Consider the following 17,710-nt stretch of genomic DNA (forward strand, 5'->3'; position numbering starts at 1 on the left):
AGCAGGGAGACAATATACAGCCTTGTTGTACTCCTTTCTCAATTTTGAACCAAAATTTTGGTTGACTTTAAAAAGCACCAATTGCAGACCAGTTTAGCTGATGCATTTTGTGCTACCGGAAGGAGTGGTGCAAGTGCTGAGCGAAGGTGGTTTACCTCTGGCTACCTGAAGCGTTTCTTGCTGAGAGAAGATTTGAACCTGGCTTCTACACCTACTCTCTGTATGGAGAACTGATAGAAAGCAGTTAGCCTAGTTCATTAGCAACTCCCTAGAAACTAGCTCTTTTTATTTATTTAGACTGACTTTTGATCTCTGCATTCAAAATGTCCTAGTTTAATCTGCAGCCTGGTCTTTTTTAAAATCTGAATGTATGCTGTTTTACAATGTGTTGTTTCAGAAGGCTTTCACATTTCTTGCCAAATACACTATTTGAGATGGGCTGGGGAAACATTTTTTTTCCTTTCAAAGGGCACATTCCCTCAGGAGTAATAAGAGTGTGAATGCCACCCATCCGTGGGGCTAGAGCAAAATGTAGGCAGGGAAAACCTTCTCTCCCCCCCCCCCCAAATGAGGCATCACAACTGATCAGATCTGGGAACCCAACTTCCATAATTCTCCTGTTCATCGGGAATTCTGGGAGCTGTATTTCAGAAAAATTATATTTCCAAGATCTTCCTTCCTCTTCCCATTACTCTATCCATTCCATACTGCTCCTGATTCCCTCTCCCCTTCCTTCACACTCCCCCAAATTCCTCCTTGCCATTTGTTTGAAATTAGAGGACAACCAGAAATTAATGTAAGACCTCCATGCAGCCTTTGGATTTTAGGTTCATCAGCTTTACTTTTAGGAAACTGACCAAAACAAAAACAAATGCAAAACTAGTTTCCAAAGGAGGGGGAAATTCTTTTTCCAGTCTGCAAAGCTCTTCTGCGTGATCTCTGAAAGAGAATCTAAATCTGCTGGTTCCTATCTAAATGAAATCCCATTAGCCCTGCAGGCTCTCTGTCTTTGAAGGAGTGTGCCTTTGACATGGTGTGCTTTTTTTAAAAAATCCTCCTTCTCAATTCTGTATAAAACAAGCAAGGGGAAAATATGACCAGAGAAATATTTGTATGGGCAACTGTGCAACATTGCCAGGCATTCTGTATTTAATTGGACAAGAGCCTCAAAGCTAAAAGGGGAAGATTGCCCATGGCAGAGAAATAGAGCTTGGCCTGAATAGTGCAGAAAGATGCAAGCAAGTGAAAATGTGAGATTGAGATGCATGTAAGTGGTGTCAAATGAGCCAATGCATAATGACATCTGGCTGTGAATGTTACACTGCATTAGGAGTTTGGCTTAGGGGGAAGTGCTTATGTCTTTAAACAAAAATTAAGACAGGACCTTCAGATATTAGCCCAAATTATATTTGCATCCCTGTGTAAATTGAAGAGAAGCTGCAGCTCTGATCCAATATTAAATTTGCTTTTATCAGTTGCTCTGGAATGTGGAGGGGAATATGCATTTTGTCACAAATGATGTATATATTTATTTAAAATTTTAACCTCACCTTTCTCCTTAAAAAGGACTCAAGATGGCTTGTGTCGTTAAAAATACAATTATTTAAAAGCAAAAAACAGTCACTCTACAGATATTGAAAAAGAACTGAAAAAATATTATATTAAAAAATGGTAAATAAAGTCAATGCTAAAAATACATTTAAAAGCAACAAAACACAACAATGCAGTTTTAAAAAATCCTCAGATATCCAGTCACTTAGAGAAAGTCTGCCTGAAAAGGAAGGTTTTTGTCTGCATGTGGAATGACAACAAAGATGGACCCCAGCCCTGGATTCCCTGCCCTGCCTCTTCTGGGCGCCACCTCTGAGTGGGCGCCTGCCGGAGGGAGTGGGGCGCCAAACTGCAGGACACCGAACCACCGAAGCAGCCGTTCATGCCCATCTCTAGTGGTGCCCTTTTCACTATATAAGCAATAGAGCTCACAGTCTGAAAAACACCAGAAAAAAAAAAGAAGGCATACAGTATTAGAACAGCTGGAACAACCAGACGGGGAATTACTTCAGCAGAAGGACTAATCTTTTGCATATCTGTATGGACACGAGGCCAAGAATCTAGAGCTCTCAGAGTTGTGGTCCAAATAAGTAACTTTCGCAAACCCTGACTCCTTGGAATACCAGAGTAAGGAAGGGGTAAGTATTCTGCTGAAAGCCCCAGGGATGTTACAGCTTTTGCTGTGCTAAAGGAAAGAATAGAAAAGAGGAAATTATAACACCAGTGCTATAATCATGGCAAACATATACTAGTGTATGTAGGTTTCCAGTTGTTTCCAGGATAAAACATTTTACCATTATTACTGTTAAAAATTGCCAGATGGTGCTAGACCTTAAAAGACAGTCTTTGACCAATGGACTTCCATTGCAGGGAACTGTGTGACATCTGTTAAGCCTAATTATGGGTAATTTGTCATTCTAGTACATTCTTGTCATTTTTAGTTTCCTTGTAAGAAAGGGAGGGGAAGTTAAGGCCCCGGATTCCTTGACTGAATGCTTGGATAATAAATGTGGCAAAATGCCTCCTACCTCAAGAGGCTTAGCAGTAAGATGTTCATTTGCATATCCTCTGAACTGGAATAAAGTATTAAACAGGCATTCATGCATACTACTTTAAATGAGAATTTCTCTCTTGCAGTGTGGCTTCTTTATATACAGTATATATAAATAAAACCTTATTAGATAAATATTTTGCTTCTCTTTTTTTCTAGCTTCAAGGTTGGCTAGCCCTTCATAAATAAACCTCTGATTTTTTCTTATTTTTATAGGCTTCTGAAGTATGTAAGAAAAAAAATGACAAGGATACTTCCAGATGGGTAAGGTTGGAGTAGTCTCGTTCACACTGAAAAGGTTCCTATCTTTAGTGTGAGCTATTTTATCCCTCACTTGAGCAATTTTTTCCCATTCACCATGATTTACATTTCTTTCCTATGAGAAGGGTCCATACAGTTATTTGGACCACTCTGATACATCCGTGTTCAATTACGGACACTCCCTGCTTCCCCGCCCCCTTCCTCACCTTGTCTTGTGGCTATCATTCAGTGGACCATTGCTACTTCCCCCCCTTTTTTTTTGTTAAATATAGTAAGCTACATTGGAAAACAACAATGCCACTACCTAGCATGGTAAACATAATACGGTACAGTACTACCAATGTATCTTGTTTATCCAGAACAGAGGTGCATCAATAGGAATATACAGTGAGAGATGGGGGGCAACAGTCATAGACTTCTGCAGCTCCCCATCCTTTCTCATACATCTAGCATTTAGACTCCAGAACAATAGCTATAGTCAACAAAGCATGAAATATACCTTTTCTTTTCCTAGCAAGGATTATCTAAGATTTTATGGTACAGAAACACATTCACCCATTAATTTATTTTCTTGCCAAGAAGAATCATTTTAGTAACAAAACTTCTCATATAGTATATATAAGGCTCTAAATATTACTTATTGAGGTGCCATTTGCCTAGCAAAAGACTACACATCTGCACACATGGCCAGGATTCAATACACCATTAGATTTACTCTTCTGGTTGAACTTGGCTATTCTGAAAGTATCTAATTCAGTTGTACTGGGAGATACCAATACTGTTGTATTGCTGAGCCCTTGCACTATCTGTAGAAGTCAGCGGAGAAAGCATAGGTGCATACATAAAATGGCTTCCAAAATATCCAGGCATACAGACTAGAAATATAGGAAATCACATTCTGCAAGTACTCTTATGTTTTGTGCCTCAATGACTTCATTCCTGAGAGCACGCATAAGAAATACACAGAGTAATTTCAACCATTTTGATTAAATAATGGGCTTTAAAAATGTCTTTCTATTTCCTGAATGTCTATATAATCAGATCTGGTAGATAAGTGCCCTCTTGCTTTTTTCTTTTGGGAAGGGACAATTTGTCTGTAGAACAGGAAAGTCAGCAGGAAGGTGAGGAAATTGCATTGTGTACCTTATCCACAAGCCCAGGTTCCCTAGGGGTTCTGTATTCAGAAGGAAATGACATGAGTGCAAAACACAGCCATTCAATTCCATGTGTCTTTGCTTTTTGCTGCTATTCAGAAAAAGCGTGGAATTGACTCATCATAGATCTGGAAAGAGACAGCTAATCCAGTGAGCAGCATTCTTAAACATCTGTTTCTGGCTGTATCTAGCTTTTTTTTCTTTAAGTGCTCACTTTGAGGATGCCCTAAGCCACTGAGTGTGCCTAACAATGAATTTACCACAATTCTCATTTCATTGGGACTAGAATCTGTTTCCTAGCCTTCAGCCCTTACAGCCACATGCTCATTCCTATACAGTATAATTGGAAGAAGGCAGAGATAAAAGTTCACACTTTGGTGGAGGCTGTAGCAGACATAAAGCTGGGTACAGACTTAAGGGCTTATTCAGACTGGATGATCTGCACATTTATATGTCTAAGATCTATTATGTCAGGATGTTCTAACATTCCTGTCTAGAAAGAGAATGAAAACAACAGTATTTTCACATAACACCCCCACCCTCTTTTTTCATCATTTTCTCTGCCATATTTCTCCCCCTTTTCAATCCCTGTTCTGCCATGTTTACTGCCCCCTCTGTCTTCCCTGGTGCCAAAATGGTTCTAATGTACTGTATTTTTAAATTTCCAGTTTAGTTTTTGTTGTTGTTCTTAATGGTTGATTTTATTTAAGGTGCCATACACTACCTTAGTGATGTCTGAGCAAAACTAGCAGATAAAGACAATGAACAGTTTTTTAAAAATCTGCTGCCATTGTTTTTCAGTGCTTTTAATAATGATAGCACAGATAGCAATCTCCAATATACTAATAGCAATCTTGAAGTGCTAGTTCTTATGTAGCCAAAATAGCATGTCCTCCACCAGGACAGAGGTTTCCAGTGGGCTGCAGGAAACAACAGGAACACTTTAACAGATTTTAAATAATTCAAATACAGCAAACTACAGCAAGGTGACTCCATTCTATTAAACCACTGGGTCGCAATTTCAATTACAGTAGTTGTTGTTTTTAATTTAGCCCTCTGAAATTTGTGCCCTCCATACAACCAGTGCTGCAGTGTATATTTCTCCTCATCTAAAACAGGAAAGATGGTGTATGCAAATACAAGAATCTCCTGACCATAAAATGAGACATGTGTTCTTCTGAAAATGTGTCAGGCAAAATAAAAATAAAAATGAAGAAGGCAAAAATGTTGTGGCACCTTAAAGACTAACTAGCATATTTTAATGTGAACTTTCATGAGCAAGTCCACTTCCTCATGTCTGATGTTCCAGCACAGACTACCACAGCTACCTCTTCTAAAACTCTAAACCTCATGTCAGTCCCCTTGTCATGGTCAGATCACCACCTAATAAAATGTAACCTCACAGTGGCTCTCCCCCCTTGGAGGGAGCAGGGACCTATTTCTATGGTCCGCTCTTGAAGACTACTGGATCCGGTTGGATTCCAGGACATAATGAGAGGGGTCACGGCGGACCTGGCTAGCGCTCCTGTCGATACTCTGGTTGATAGCTGGTCCACCTTCGCAACCAGGGCTATAGACACAATCACGCCTAAACACCCTGTCGTAGAGCTCGGCCAGCACCCTTGTTTAACCAGGAGCTTCGAGCGCTGAAGCGGCATAGGAGAAGGCTAGAGTGTAGGTGGAGGAAGAACCCGACGGATTATAATAGGATAGCTGTCAGGGTTGCAACTAACCTTTACCTGTCTAAGGTAAAGGCTGCTTGTTGAACTTACTTTGCTAACCAGATAAGCGAAGCGTCCAACCAGCAGGCGGAGTTATTCCGTATAGTGCGCGACCTATCCGGAACTGGTCTGGATGATAAGCCTCCCCCTAGTTTTTCACCTGACCAGTTTGCAGCCTTTTTAAAATCTAAAGTGGAGGCCATCCAACGGGACCTCTCTCCTTTTTTGAACACAGTGAGTTGAGCAGAGATGTCCAGTGCTCCATCTTGCCCGGTAACCCTTGACTCCTTTCAGCCTCTCATGCCTGATTCTTTGGCCAGAGTGCTTGACCGCTGTCAAGCCACCACCTCCTCCTTGGACCCTTGCCCGGCCTGGCTAATCAAAGCAGCCAGGCCGATAACAACAGAATGGGCCACTGCAATAATAAATGAGTCTTTCCTTGAGGGCAGGTTTCCTTCTGCCCTCAAGGAGACACTCATTAGGCCCATAAGGAAGAAATCTAATTTGGCGGCAGACAAAATTGGCAATTATAGGCCCATCACCAATGTTTCTTTCATGAGCAAAGTGGTCGAGAGGGTGGTGGCTGACCAGCTTCAGGCACATCTGGATGAAACAGATGCCCTAGATCCATTTCAGTTGGGCTTCAGGCCATGCCATGGTACAGAGACGGCATTGGTCGCCCTGTACGATGACTTGTTGAGGGAGGCCGACAGGGGTAAAATATCTTTGTTGGTCCTCCTCGACATCTTGCCAGCCTTCGATACTGTTGTCCACGGTATCCTCCTGGGGAGGCTCTCTGAGTTAGGTATCGGTGGCTTGGCTCTGGCCTGGTTCCGTTCCTTCTTGGAGGACCGCCCCCAGAGAGTGCAGCTTGGGGAGAGTATTTTGGCCCTGTGGAGTCTCAAATGTGGGGTTCCACAGGGGTTGACTATTTCCCCAATGCTGTTTAACATCTATATGAGGCCGCTGGGTGGGGTCATCGGGGGTGTGGAGCATCGTGTCATCAATATGCTGATGACACCCAGCTCTACATCTCCTTTTCACCAACTGCAGGTGATGCCGTCCTGTCCCTCCAGCGCTGCCTGGGGGCCGTACTGCAATGGATGCAGGAGAATGGGCTGAGGCTGGACCTGGACAAGACGGAAGTTCTGAGGGTGGGTGGCCCTGTGGATGGTGGCTTGGGAAACTCCCTCATGTTTGGGGGGGGTGGCCCTGGCCGTGAAGAGTGGGGTCCGCAGCCTAGGGGTACACCTGGACCCGACACTCACCATGGAAACACAGGTGGCATCGGTAGTCCGCACCGCCTTTTTCCACCTTTGGCGGATTGCCCGGCTGCGACCTTACCTAGACACGGGGGCGCTCACTACCTTAGTACATGCACTCGTAATCTCTAGATTAGACTACTGTAACACGGTCTACGTGGGGCTCCCTTTGAAGCTGTTGCGGAAACTTCAGGTGGTGCAGAATGCAGCGGCCAAACTCCTTACTGGAGTGAGAAATACCAACATATCTCTCCTACTCTGACCATGCTGCACTGGCTGCCCATCCGTTTCCACATTGACTTCAAAGTGTTAATGCTTACATATAAGGCCCTACACGGTTTAGGACCCCGATACTTGGCGGAACGCCTGCTCCCACCTAGATCACCCGCACAAGCCAGGAGGTGAGGCTGAGGAACCTAACGCCGAGGGAGGCCTGGAAGGAAAGGACACGAAACCGGGCCTTCTCAGCGGTAGCTCCTCGCCTCTGGAATAACCTTCCTCTGGTTATTCGTGCAGCCCCTACGCTGGGCACTTTTAAGAGTCAACTAAAAACATGGTTGTATGTTCAGGCCTTCCCTCCTGTCAATGCTTAATTCTTTCTTTATTTTTTCTTTCATTTATTATTTGTTTTATTATTGTATGTGTTATGGACTGTTTGTAAAATTCTTATGTTTATCATATACACCTTATTGGAAGCCGCCCAGAGTGGTTGACCAGACCAAATGGGTGTGATATAAATCAAATAAATAACAACAACAACAACAAGGTAAAAGTATCCATTTCTACTCTTGCACTTCTGTTCTCCCACATCTCCCTTCCATAAAAATCCATAAATAAATATTGGCCAATTGCAGCAATACTCTATGAATTAGATGAAGGGAATGATAGTTAATAAAAAACTAAAGCTAAATAAAACCTTTTACTCTTTAAGTGCCATTGGATTCTTTGTCCTTGTGTTTCAAAACAAACACAATTCAGCCATCCCCAATGTTTTTTAACTGAAGCAACTTCTTAATTTGCGATATCCAGTGGAGACAAGAATGTCAACAGTTGCTGTCCCTCTAGTTTCCTACTTTTCTGATTGTAGAACAAAATCTACAGGACTGGGGTGCGTAGCCCCTCCAGATGTTGAACTGCAAAGTTAATCATACATCACCAGTGGCTATGTTGGCTATGACTATTAGGAGTAACAGTCCAGCAAAACTCTTAAAAGCTACAAGTTGACATTCCATTGTACAAGAATTACTTTCATTTCCCATACACGGTTAAAAACAGCTGGGAAGGGCTTTTGGAGGTATAAATCAGATTAACAGAAAAAAAGAGTTAAGAAGCCTTCTCCTGACCTTCAATAATTACAGGTCAGAGAAATGCTTTTGTTCAAAAAGAAATGTTGTGAAACTTGAACCTGAGTAACAAAGACAATTTGTTTTCTTTAGATGTTGTCACACACACCCAGTTCCCGTTTGTTCTTCCACACAACCCATGTTCACTTTCAGGTATGACATTTATTTCTCAACCCTTTTCCGCTGCCACCAGAGGATTTATTCCTCCCTCTATCAAATATGACTCTTAAATCACAGTTCTCCAATATAACAATGTTTATTTGTGTGATTATCAGCAAATCATGTAGTGAATCATGGATGGTCTTATTTTAATCATTCAATAAATTTTGCTTTGGTAACATTTATATTTACTTAGGTAGAATCATTTTAATCAAGGTATTTATTCATTTCTTTTCACTTCTAACTCTTTCCAATCATAACCATAAACCATACAAGATCTCTACTTTTCTTGTCTTTATCTCTGTATTACCCTTCTCTAACACAAGACTGGTCCTAACTGCCGAAACTGCTTCTCTCTAACTGATATCCTAAACTGAAGTCCCTAACTCTAACTTCTAACTCTAACTGATCATTAACTGTCTTCCATTCCTCTTATATTTCCTTAGTTCCGCCTTTTCTGTTCAACCATTGGTTGATATATCAAGGTTCCATTGTGATGGACAGGAGTGGTTACTGACCTGTCCGTCATAGATGTCTAGTATCTTGACAGTAGGATGAAGGAGCTTGAGTATTTAATATTTAGGGATATAAGGTCAGTGTTTGGTTAAAGGAATAAAAGAAACAAGCAAATAGAAGTTATAAAGTTTATTGGTTGAAGTGAAGAAAAGTATTGATGGCATTGTGATTACAAAATTGTATAAAAGTACAGTGGTGCCTCGCAACACAAATTTAATTTATTCTGCGGCTAATGTCGTCTTGCGAAAAATTTGTCTTGCGAAACGCGTTTTCCCATAGGAATGCATTGAAATCTAATTAATGTGTTCCTAGGGGCAAAAAAGTGAGAACAAAGTCTAATTTGGTTTACAAAGGGTTTATTAAGTGTTCTTTAAAGCCATAGATATTGTGCAGATGATTTCAAAAATGTCAATCAAAAAACTTAAACTTTCTAAACATCATAGAAAAACATTTTAAAATCACCAAACATGAGGCAGGAACAAAAAATGGAAAACATTCGTCTTGCGAAGCACAGCTATAGGAACATTTGTCTTGTGAGTCATCCACCCCATCGCCAAAACCATTCATCTTGCGAGTTTTTCGTCCAGCAAGGCATTCGTCTTGCGAGGCACCACTGTAGCTGAATTAAACAAGGAGAGGTAGGAGAAAAGAGAAAGCAACGTGGACAACAGTTGGAAGAGTGTTGGGGTGGCCAGTTTTAGAGTAACAGAATTTCATTTCAGAATTTTTTCTTTGTATCAAAGTTATAATTGCTTAAGGCTATGAATTATATTCGTTACATTTTAGAATGTGTCTAAAATGTATTTGATGTAAATGTAAATGACTGTATTTATTACGATTATAGGTTTTTACATTTTGGGAATGATAATATTCTTGCATATGAAATATAGTTTAATTAAAAGCATGTAAAATAGAATCAGCTTGGCTGATTCACCTGTCTACTCAGAAACAGTAGAATGAAAAGACAAAATGTTTGAAGAAAGAACTAATTAATTCTGAATTATATATAACTTATTCTTCTGACCAGAAGAAGGATGGATCTTATTACAGTGGTGCCTCGCTTAACAATTACCTCATTAAACGACAAATCTGCTTGACAATGAGGTTTTTGCGATCGCAAAACAATGTTTTAATGGGCAATATTTGCTTCCTGACGATTGGTTCCCTGCTTCGGGAACCAATTCTTCGCATTACGACAATCAAAACAGCTGATTGTCGGGTTTCAAAATGGCCACCTGCTGTGTAAAATGGCTCCCCGCTATGCTTTAGGACAGATTTTTCGTTGCACAGGGAGCAGAAAATGGCCACCCTATGGAGGATCTTTGCTGGACACTGAGGTATTTAGCCCATTGGAATGCAATGAACCGGTTTTCAATGCATTTCAATGGGCTTTTTTATTTCGCTTGACGAGGATTTCACTCTACAACAATTTTGCTGGAACGGATTATCCTCACCAAGCAAGGCACCACTGTACTAAGAACTATATAAGTTCCACACAAGAACAAAACTCTCCCCCCTGAAGAGAAATATCTGCTGTGGTCTTTTCTGTGGTCTTTTCTGATGCCTAAGAGTTCAAATCAGCACATTATATTAGAGAGCTAAGGATGAGGTAAAGCCTAAGGACCCTTAACCTGAGAGCTACAATTCGTTTCTTCACTGTTAAGTCTTCTTAGCATGACCATCTAGATTAGAAAAAACCCTCAAAGACAAGAAGAGTAGAAAATTGGTGTTCTGTCACCTGAGCTGTTTGATGAAAACAAATATATGTTAAATGTCATGAGTCATATCCAATTTTAAAAAAAACTGAAAATGAGTTTTGAGGGCAATGAACTTTCCCCTCTTGCATCATTTATTTAAACTATTTATATCCTACTTTTCCATTCATCACAATCTGCATGCCACGTGACTATCTTCTATATTTTTTTGGCCAAAAGTGTACTGAGTACATGACAGGATATCTAAACTATAATTCTGTCTGGAGGGGAGAAAATCCCAACTAAATGATCAGGACATGTTTTTCACCATAGCATAAAGGGATGAGAGTGACAAACTGAATGAGAGGCCAGCTGCATGTTTAGCCAATCAAAGATGATAGCTATGCAGGAGATGAGGTGCTCTTATTGAACACAGTGAAGCAGAATTGTTCTAAAAAGTTACGGAGTCTACAATGCTTCACAGTAAATGAAAATCTTCCAACCAAATTAAGGAACAATGCTACACGACAGTATAAACAGATATCTTTTATATGAAAGTTACAGATCCTACATCTCTCTAAGAGCCAAATGCTTCCCTAAAGAAAAAAGAAGACTCTGGAGAGGCAGAATTCCATTAGCAAATCTTTCTGCATTTCTTCAAGTCTAAATGTGGATTACGGGCAATCCTCTTACTATTCACTTGGTACAGCACTGCATTCATGTTTGAAATTCTAAGTTAGCATGCACTTTTACAGCTTGTTTCATTCTCATTTTGCTAATCTGGACAACATTCTGGAAGTAATATCATACATATCTATTTAGTTACTTTGGACATTACTGAACCCAAGCAGTCACAGTATGAACCAATCAATCACTTATTAATAAATGTATACCACAGTATGCAAGTAACCTCATTTGGGGCTGGCTGTTATCAGGCAGAGTGGTGCTACCATCACTGTTTATTTCTTGACTGAGTACAGTACATATATGTCAGTGTTGTCCTACCATGTTACTGACCAATTCCATGTATATACATTTTGTTCATCTGGAAAACTAAATATTTCATTTGAAGAGACACAAGAAACATGAATCAAATTCAGTGTGGAATACAACCATTAGCATCTTGGTCATTAAGACTCGGGACAAATATTGTTCTCCATACTGCTACAGTGTGTGTGTGTGTGTGTGTGTGTGTGTGTGTGTGTGTGTATATACAGGAAATATATATAGGAAACACAGATTCTAAGAGTTGTTTCACCATTTCTGCCCCACAAATGTAAGATACAATCAACCATATCCATTCAAAAAGTTACCTGTTTGGACTATAACTACCAGAATACCCCAGCAAGTGTGCTGCCTGGGGTAATTCAGGAGTTGTAGTACAAACAAATTTATTTCCCCATAGTTATAGGTGTATAGGCTAGTGTCATTAAGTCATATCAGACTTACAGTATCCTAATACAGCTTTTAAACTACATCAATCATATTTTTAAGGAATATGTCCAGTAAGTTTCCATTACCAAATGGAGATTCAAACCAGGTCTCACTTCATCCACTGTACCTCACTGGCTCTCATAGCTATATACAGTTTTAAATAACTAAATACAGTTGTTTGGGGCCCAGAGATTAGAATGCAACACAGTTATAATAGCAAACAATGCAGTTATCTAAAGGAAACTGATATTGGAGAAACTTTTGGTTAATTCCTTTTAGTTAGCATAGCATAAAGTACAAATGCCAGCTACAGCACAGGGGAAAACATGAAGGAGAACAGCTAAAAGTCCCAACTTCGATCCAGCCCCTTTTGTTCTCACAGTGACTAGCCCTTTGTATATAAAAACCACTCTGCAGATAGCTTCACTAGAAAAGAAAAACATCTTTATTTACATTTGCGGAACTTGTTACTATCAGAAAAGCAAAAGGATAAAGAAAGAAATTGTAGTGTCAACCATGCTGTGAGACTGAAATCCATTATGCTGGGCACATGGTCATAGGTTACGAACAGAGTTTAGGTCAGAAGGGAAGAGAGAAAGGAAACAAACAAAACAACAAAAGCAAACTTATGTTAAGCTTCCTACTGAAACCCAGTACAGTATTAGGTTGCACTCAAAATTGTTACTGTATTTTCTTCAGCAACTGAAACCATTATAACAGCTTCATAGAAAACTGGCAAAACAAAGACAAATTATTCCACAGAGTTTATCTGTGACTAGGGTGGCTATATTGAACAGAAACTGCAGTTTCTACCTTTTCAACATGGCTAAGAGTACCAAGGTGACTCCGTCTTCTTTTGCATCTGGCCACCAGGCACATGAGTATTCATGTTTCCCTAAGGAGATTCTCCTTCAGACAGTAGCATTTCCACCAAGAGCTCCATGCTGAAGTTACATTTACATTTACTGGGATTGCAGCCAATTGGCTGGTATACTGTACAGTAATCATGTATGTCGTATGTTATGTTAAATATAATTCTGCAGAAATAAGTTTTGACAGGATCCCACTAGGACACCTTGCTTGAAGAAACTGCAAATTCTACAGTAATACAAAGAGAATAAAAACATAAATCTCTACAATCAGGCTCACATATTCATTCTATGAATGCAACTATGTTAGCTTGTTACAACAAAAACAACAGATTATTATGACACCTCAAAGACGAACCATGTTTATTCAGTGTAGTTTTGTGGACTTTTGTCTACTTGATGCATAAAAATGGCCAACAATCCACAAAAATCTTATGGCAGACAAACATGTCAATCTTTAAGGTGCTGCAAAACTGTTTTGTTGCTTTTAATTCACACAATACTAACCCTGCATCTTATGAAACTAATTGTATACTGGGACAACAACCTAAAAACCAAGTTCAACTTAGACAACATTTAGGAAGCATAGAAAAGGAAGCAGGGAACATTATAAGTAAAATATTGGACTGAATGCTCTGTAAGAGTCTTCCGGTTGATTGAAAAACCCAGAGATTAGATACATTCTTGGTGAGAAACTAGATGAATTGTCAGCAAGCTACAAAACCTGGTGCTTGTACTGTTAAATGTCATTGTTGTAGAAGCAATCTAGACTAGATGGCTTCAGGTGCTGAATCACCTTGCTAGTATAAAGCCTTTTTAAAAACAACTCCCAGATAAAAAGAGCTTGTTTCCAAAGAGCCTGGTTGTCCTGACATAAGAAATACATAAGGTATGCTTTATTTTTACCATTTTTTGGAGTATGGACTGGAAAGCTTTAAAAACTTATAATAAATTTAATTAGTTTATAACAGTTTATATGATATTTATGTTTTTCTTTAGGTTTTCTATGCTCTGTGTGCAGACCTGCCCTCTTATATCCACATACACAGTAACGCTGTATCCTATATTTGACATAAGTTGTAAATTATTAAATCAATCTAAATCAATGAGTTAGATGAACTATGCGAAAGGTACGGTATTACATCTATTAATCACCCCCACAATGCCAAGCTCAACACCCCATGTTTGTTTTGAACACTGATAGAGCAGATACAACTACTATCACAATTTATAAAATATATTAAATTGTTGAAGAGCTGTTCAGAGATCCAAGGATAACGCAGTCCCCACCCACAAGCTGACAATCATGTTAGATACTTTCAACAGGTAATGCCAAGCATACTAAACTTGGCCCAAAATTGTAATAATATTGTTGTATGTGTAACTACTTGACATTGGTATGGGGTATTGCTATACTGAAGCACTAAAGACTCAAAATATACTGTATTGGGATCCTGAAATCTTCTTGTGCTCCTTTATACTATATTTAACATGTCTCCTACCCTCCTTAAGGTGGTATTTTTCTCCTTGATCAAACTTCATTCTACCAAAGGACATAATGTCTAATCTAATTAACATGAATGGCTAATCCATAAAAAATAATAGTTCATTATTCATTCAAAACTATCAATTTCATCATCTGTCCCAGAAATCTAAAATCTCACCTGAGAAAACTCCCAGGTTTTTTTAAAGATTTCACCAACCACACTTACCAGTAAATTCTTACAGTAGCTTCATCAGAGGAAGACATAAATTAATACTGTAATACCTTCTCCATCTACTAGGCAGGTCTAATTAAAATTTGGCTGCTCCCTTCTGTTAAACTGTTTCCTACAATCACTATTCCACGTATAACAGTAACAAAAACTTGATGGTGGTTATTTTCTGCTCCCAACTAAGCAGCAAAACAGCCAAATGGACCTTATGTGGTGGAGCTTTCTGAATAGATAGCACAACTGAGAATACTCTGTCCCACAGGTCCACTGACTGCCACACTTCTGAAAAAGCTGAGAGAGATAAAAGGCCTCCAATGTCTGACTAAGTTTTTAGCTATCCTGTTCTCTTTAGTTTTCCCATTCTTCCAAAGAAAGCTACATTAAAATCACAGCACATTAAAAAGGTTGTACTGGCTTAAATCCAATCTTGTTTTCTCATGTTTACGTAACCAGTATACATGTTAATCAGTTGAAATAAAATATCTGCAACCAAATAAACCATTTATATTACCCAGAATCATAACTGAACACCTTGAGTTTGTCACTCTATTGTATCTTACAGCCCTGACAACAGAAACTGTGTCTTGTGACAGGATGCTTCATGTCAGAACTCATGACTCCAAGCCCCCATATTACAACAGTTCCCAGTACTTTCCAGAATCAAGAACTGGAACCACTGCTAAAGCAGCTTCTCCATTTTGTGCGGAAAAGATTCATGCTGTACAGTTAACAATTTCATAAATTAAGAAAAGAGCAATAATGACCTGAACTAATACTGTGCAGTATTTTAAATTGTGTTCACCCTCCAAGAATCACATACGCACCTCAGGATTATTGTTTTGTGTGTTCTGTACTGTCAAGTCAAAACCAATTCACAGTGACCCTTAATAGAATTTTCAAGGCAAGTGGGATATTTAAGAAGTGGGTTTACCAGCTCCACTCTCCAAGTGAGTTTCCACGGTTGAGTGGGGATTTGAACCCTGTTTGCCAGTTCAAGCCTATCATTCTATCCACTACATCACACTGGGAATTAGTGTGTTTTCTGTTTTATAAATACTGTAGTCTGCTTGATAGGAAGCCATGGATTTGTCTTTCATGCTGTAGACTTTAAGGGATACTGAAAGTGATGAAGAGGAATCAAATGTGATTTCAATGCAAAGCAGAATTTTAATTAAAAAATTAATTGTTCTACTTACCCCAGCATAACTTTTAAAGTGTCTCAAAATGTGTAAAATTAAACAGCGTCTTTCTAAAATGACAGACATTATATCCAAACATAGTATTCATGTCCTGAGTTGGTAATGTAATTGGAAATCTCACATAAAATATTTGACCTCTCTCCCAGGCAGCAAAACATGACAATTTAAAAGGCAGTTCCCAGCAGGTATGCTTTCTGAATGCAGGTAACATCAGGTTTAGTCTTCCTGCTATTCACACTCAATTCTTGCCCATGCACTTTTGAACTATGAACCTATGCACCAAAGTCGTTTTTCCCTTTTTTCACTCTTCTGCCCTTGAAATTCCTAGGATTTCGTTTCTCCAGTTCAGAGAAATAAAACCATCTGCTCCCCGCTCCTCTTTAACAAAATCATTTTAACTGAAAGGGCTCTGTACAATTATTTGCCTCTACCATAAAAGGAAGAAAACTGGATGTTGGGTGGTTTTTTTGTTTTGTTTTGAAGTCAATTATTATTCAGTCTTTCCTTCTTACAGGAAACACCTCACGGCTTCTTGATGAGGGAAGGACGCCTAGTTTCTGTCAAACCGACGGTTCTCCTCAGGGCTGTATTTTAAGAACCCTCGGGATATGAAATCCTAGCCCGCCTCTCCCCGCGCCTGCTTTGCCCCCTTTACAACGCCTCAGTGCACAGGGATGTGTTTACTCCCGCCATGGCACCCAACGGTCGCCCGTGTCCCCTTCGCATTGCTCAAAAGCACGTGAGGCACCACATTTCCCACATCGCACACGTCCGCGCCTCACTGCAATTGCAGCAGCCACTGCCTGCCCCCAAGTTCTGACATTTGCGCACGAGGGAGAGAGAAGGCAGGCGCTGCCTCGCTTGAAATGCCCCATATCCTAAGGCGTAAACCCCATGCTGGAAGAAGCCCCCACCCCCGTTTTAAAGACTAGCTCAGCTGCAATCGGAAGAGGCAGATCCCCGCCTCCCCAACAGAGACAACCAAGCCTTTAACACTCCCCTCTATAACTCCTAACAGCGGAGCCGTTTTCTGAGGGGACCCTTCGAGGAACCGCCTCTCTTTGCTTCCCCAGCCCACAGATCGGAGAGTGGGGGGAGAGTGCCCCCCCACACCACTTGCCCCAGCCTTCTCGCCCTCAGCCACACGACCGTTTCTTCCTCAAATTTGTTTTCCAGCCCGGATGATATGCCATCGTTTTGGCTGCTGCTAATAGCCCTGAATGGTGCTCAAGCAGCACATGGATGCGTACTGAATTGTCCTAATGGGGTCCCAGGGCTGCGCCTCTCTTGAAAATGCGAGCAAGGCTGCAGCTTTAGAATCAATAAAAACTTTTTTTTTTTAAAGGCTTCCTTTGCACCTTAGTTCCCTCTCTGTCTCTGCGCCTCATGAGGTGAGAAACTCTTTGCCATTTAAAAAAAAATATTTTTGGCAGCCATTTGCTTCTATACTTCTACAATACGTAACGTTATCATTTCCTAACAAGGCTTATTCCCGCTACTGCTTCAGCCTCGCCACTGCTCCAACCCGGGAACTTTCCATATACAGAAAGCACAAAACACACATTCTGTCAAAGGCCGCTGCGGTCGCTTTACTGCGCCAGCGCTGCCTTTCCTTTAGTCTTCCCGAGCAGCCCCGCCCGCCTTCCAGTGACGCTCCCCAACTCCCGCCTTTCACTCTAGTTTCGACTGTCTGACTCCTCTGCAGGGGGCGCAGCGCTCCCAACCCAGACTGTGCATGCCCGAGTGACGCATTGCAGGTAAGAAGCCACCAATCAGTGGAG

General features: G+C 40.4%; 1 long non-coding RNA gene across 2 annotated transcripts; it reads right to left on the reverse strand.

Annotated features, from left to right (window-relative positions):
* Window positions 1-1,587: 1,587 nt before the first annotated feature.
* Window positions 1,588-17,615, reverse strand: LOC140704315 (uncharacterized). Of its 2 annotated transcripts, none has more exons than XR_012083434.2 (3): window positions 15,927-17,615; window positions 12,960-13,244; window positions 1,588-1,986 (listed from the first exon to the last, which is right to left on the reverse strand). It is a non-coding gene; the product is annotated as an uncharacterized LOC140704315 (long non-coding RNA). The 2 variants fall into 2 exon arrangements; XR_013540283.1 differs by having other exon boundaries at window positions 15,662-17,615.
* Window positions 17,616-17,710: the final 95 nt, after the last annotated feature.

This window comes from Pogona vitticeps, chromosome 1 (genome assembly GCF_051106095.1).
Source record: "Pogona vitticeps strain Pit_001003342236 chromosome 1, PviZW2.1, whole genome shotgun sequence".
NCBI classification, from domain to species: domain Eukaryota; kingdom Metazoa; phylum Chordata; class Lepidosauria; order Squamata; family Agamidae; genus Pogona; species Pogona vitticeps.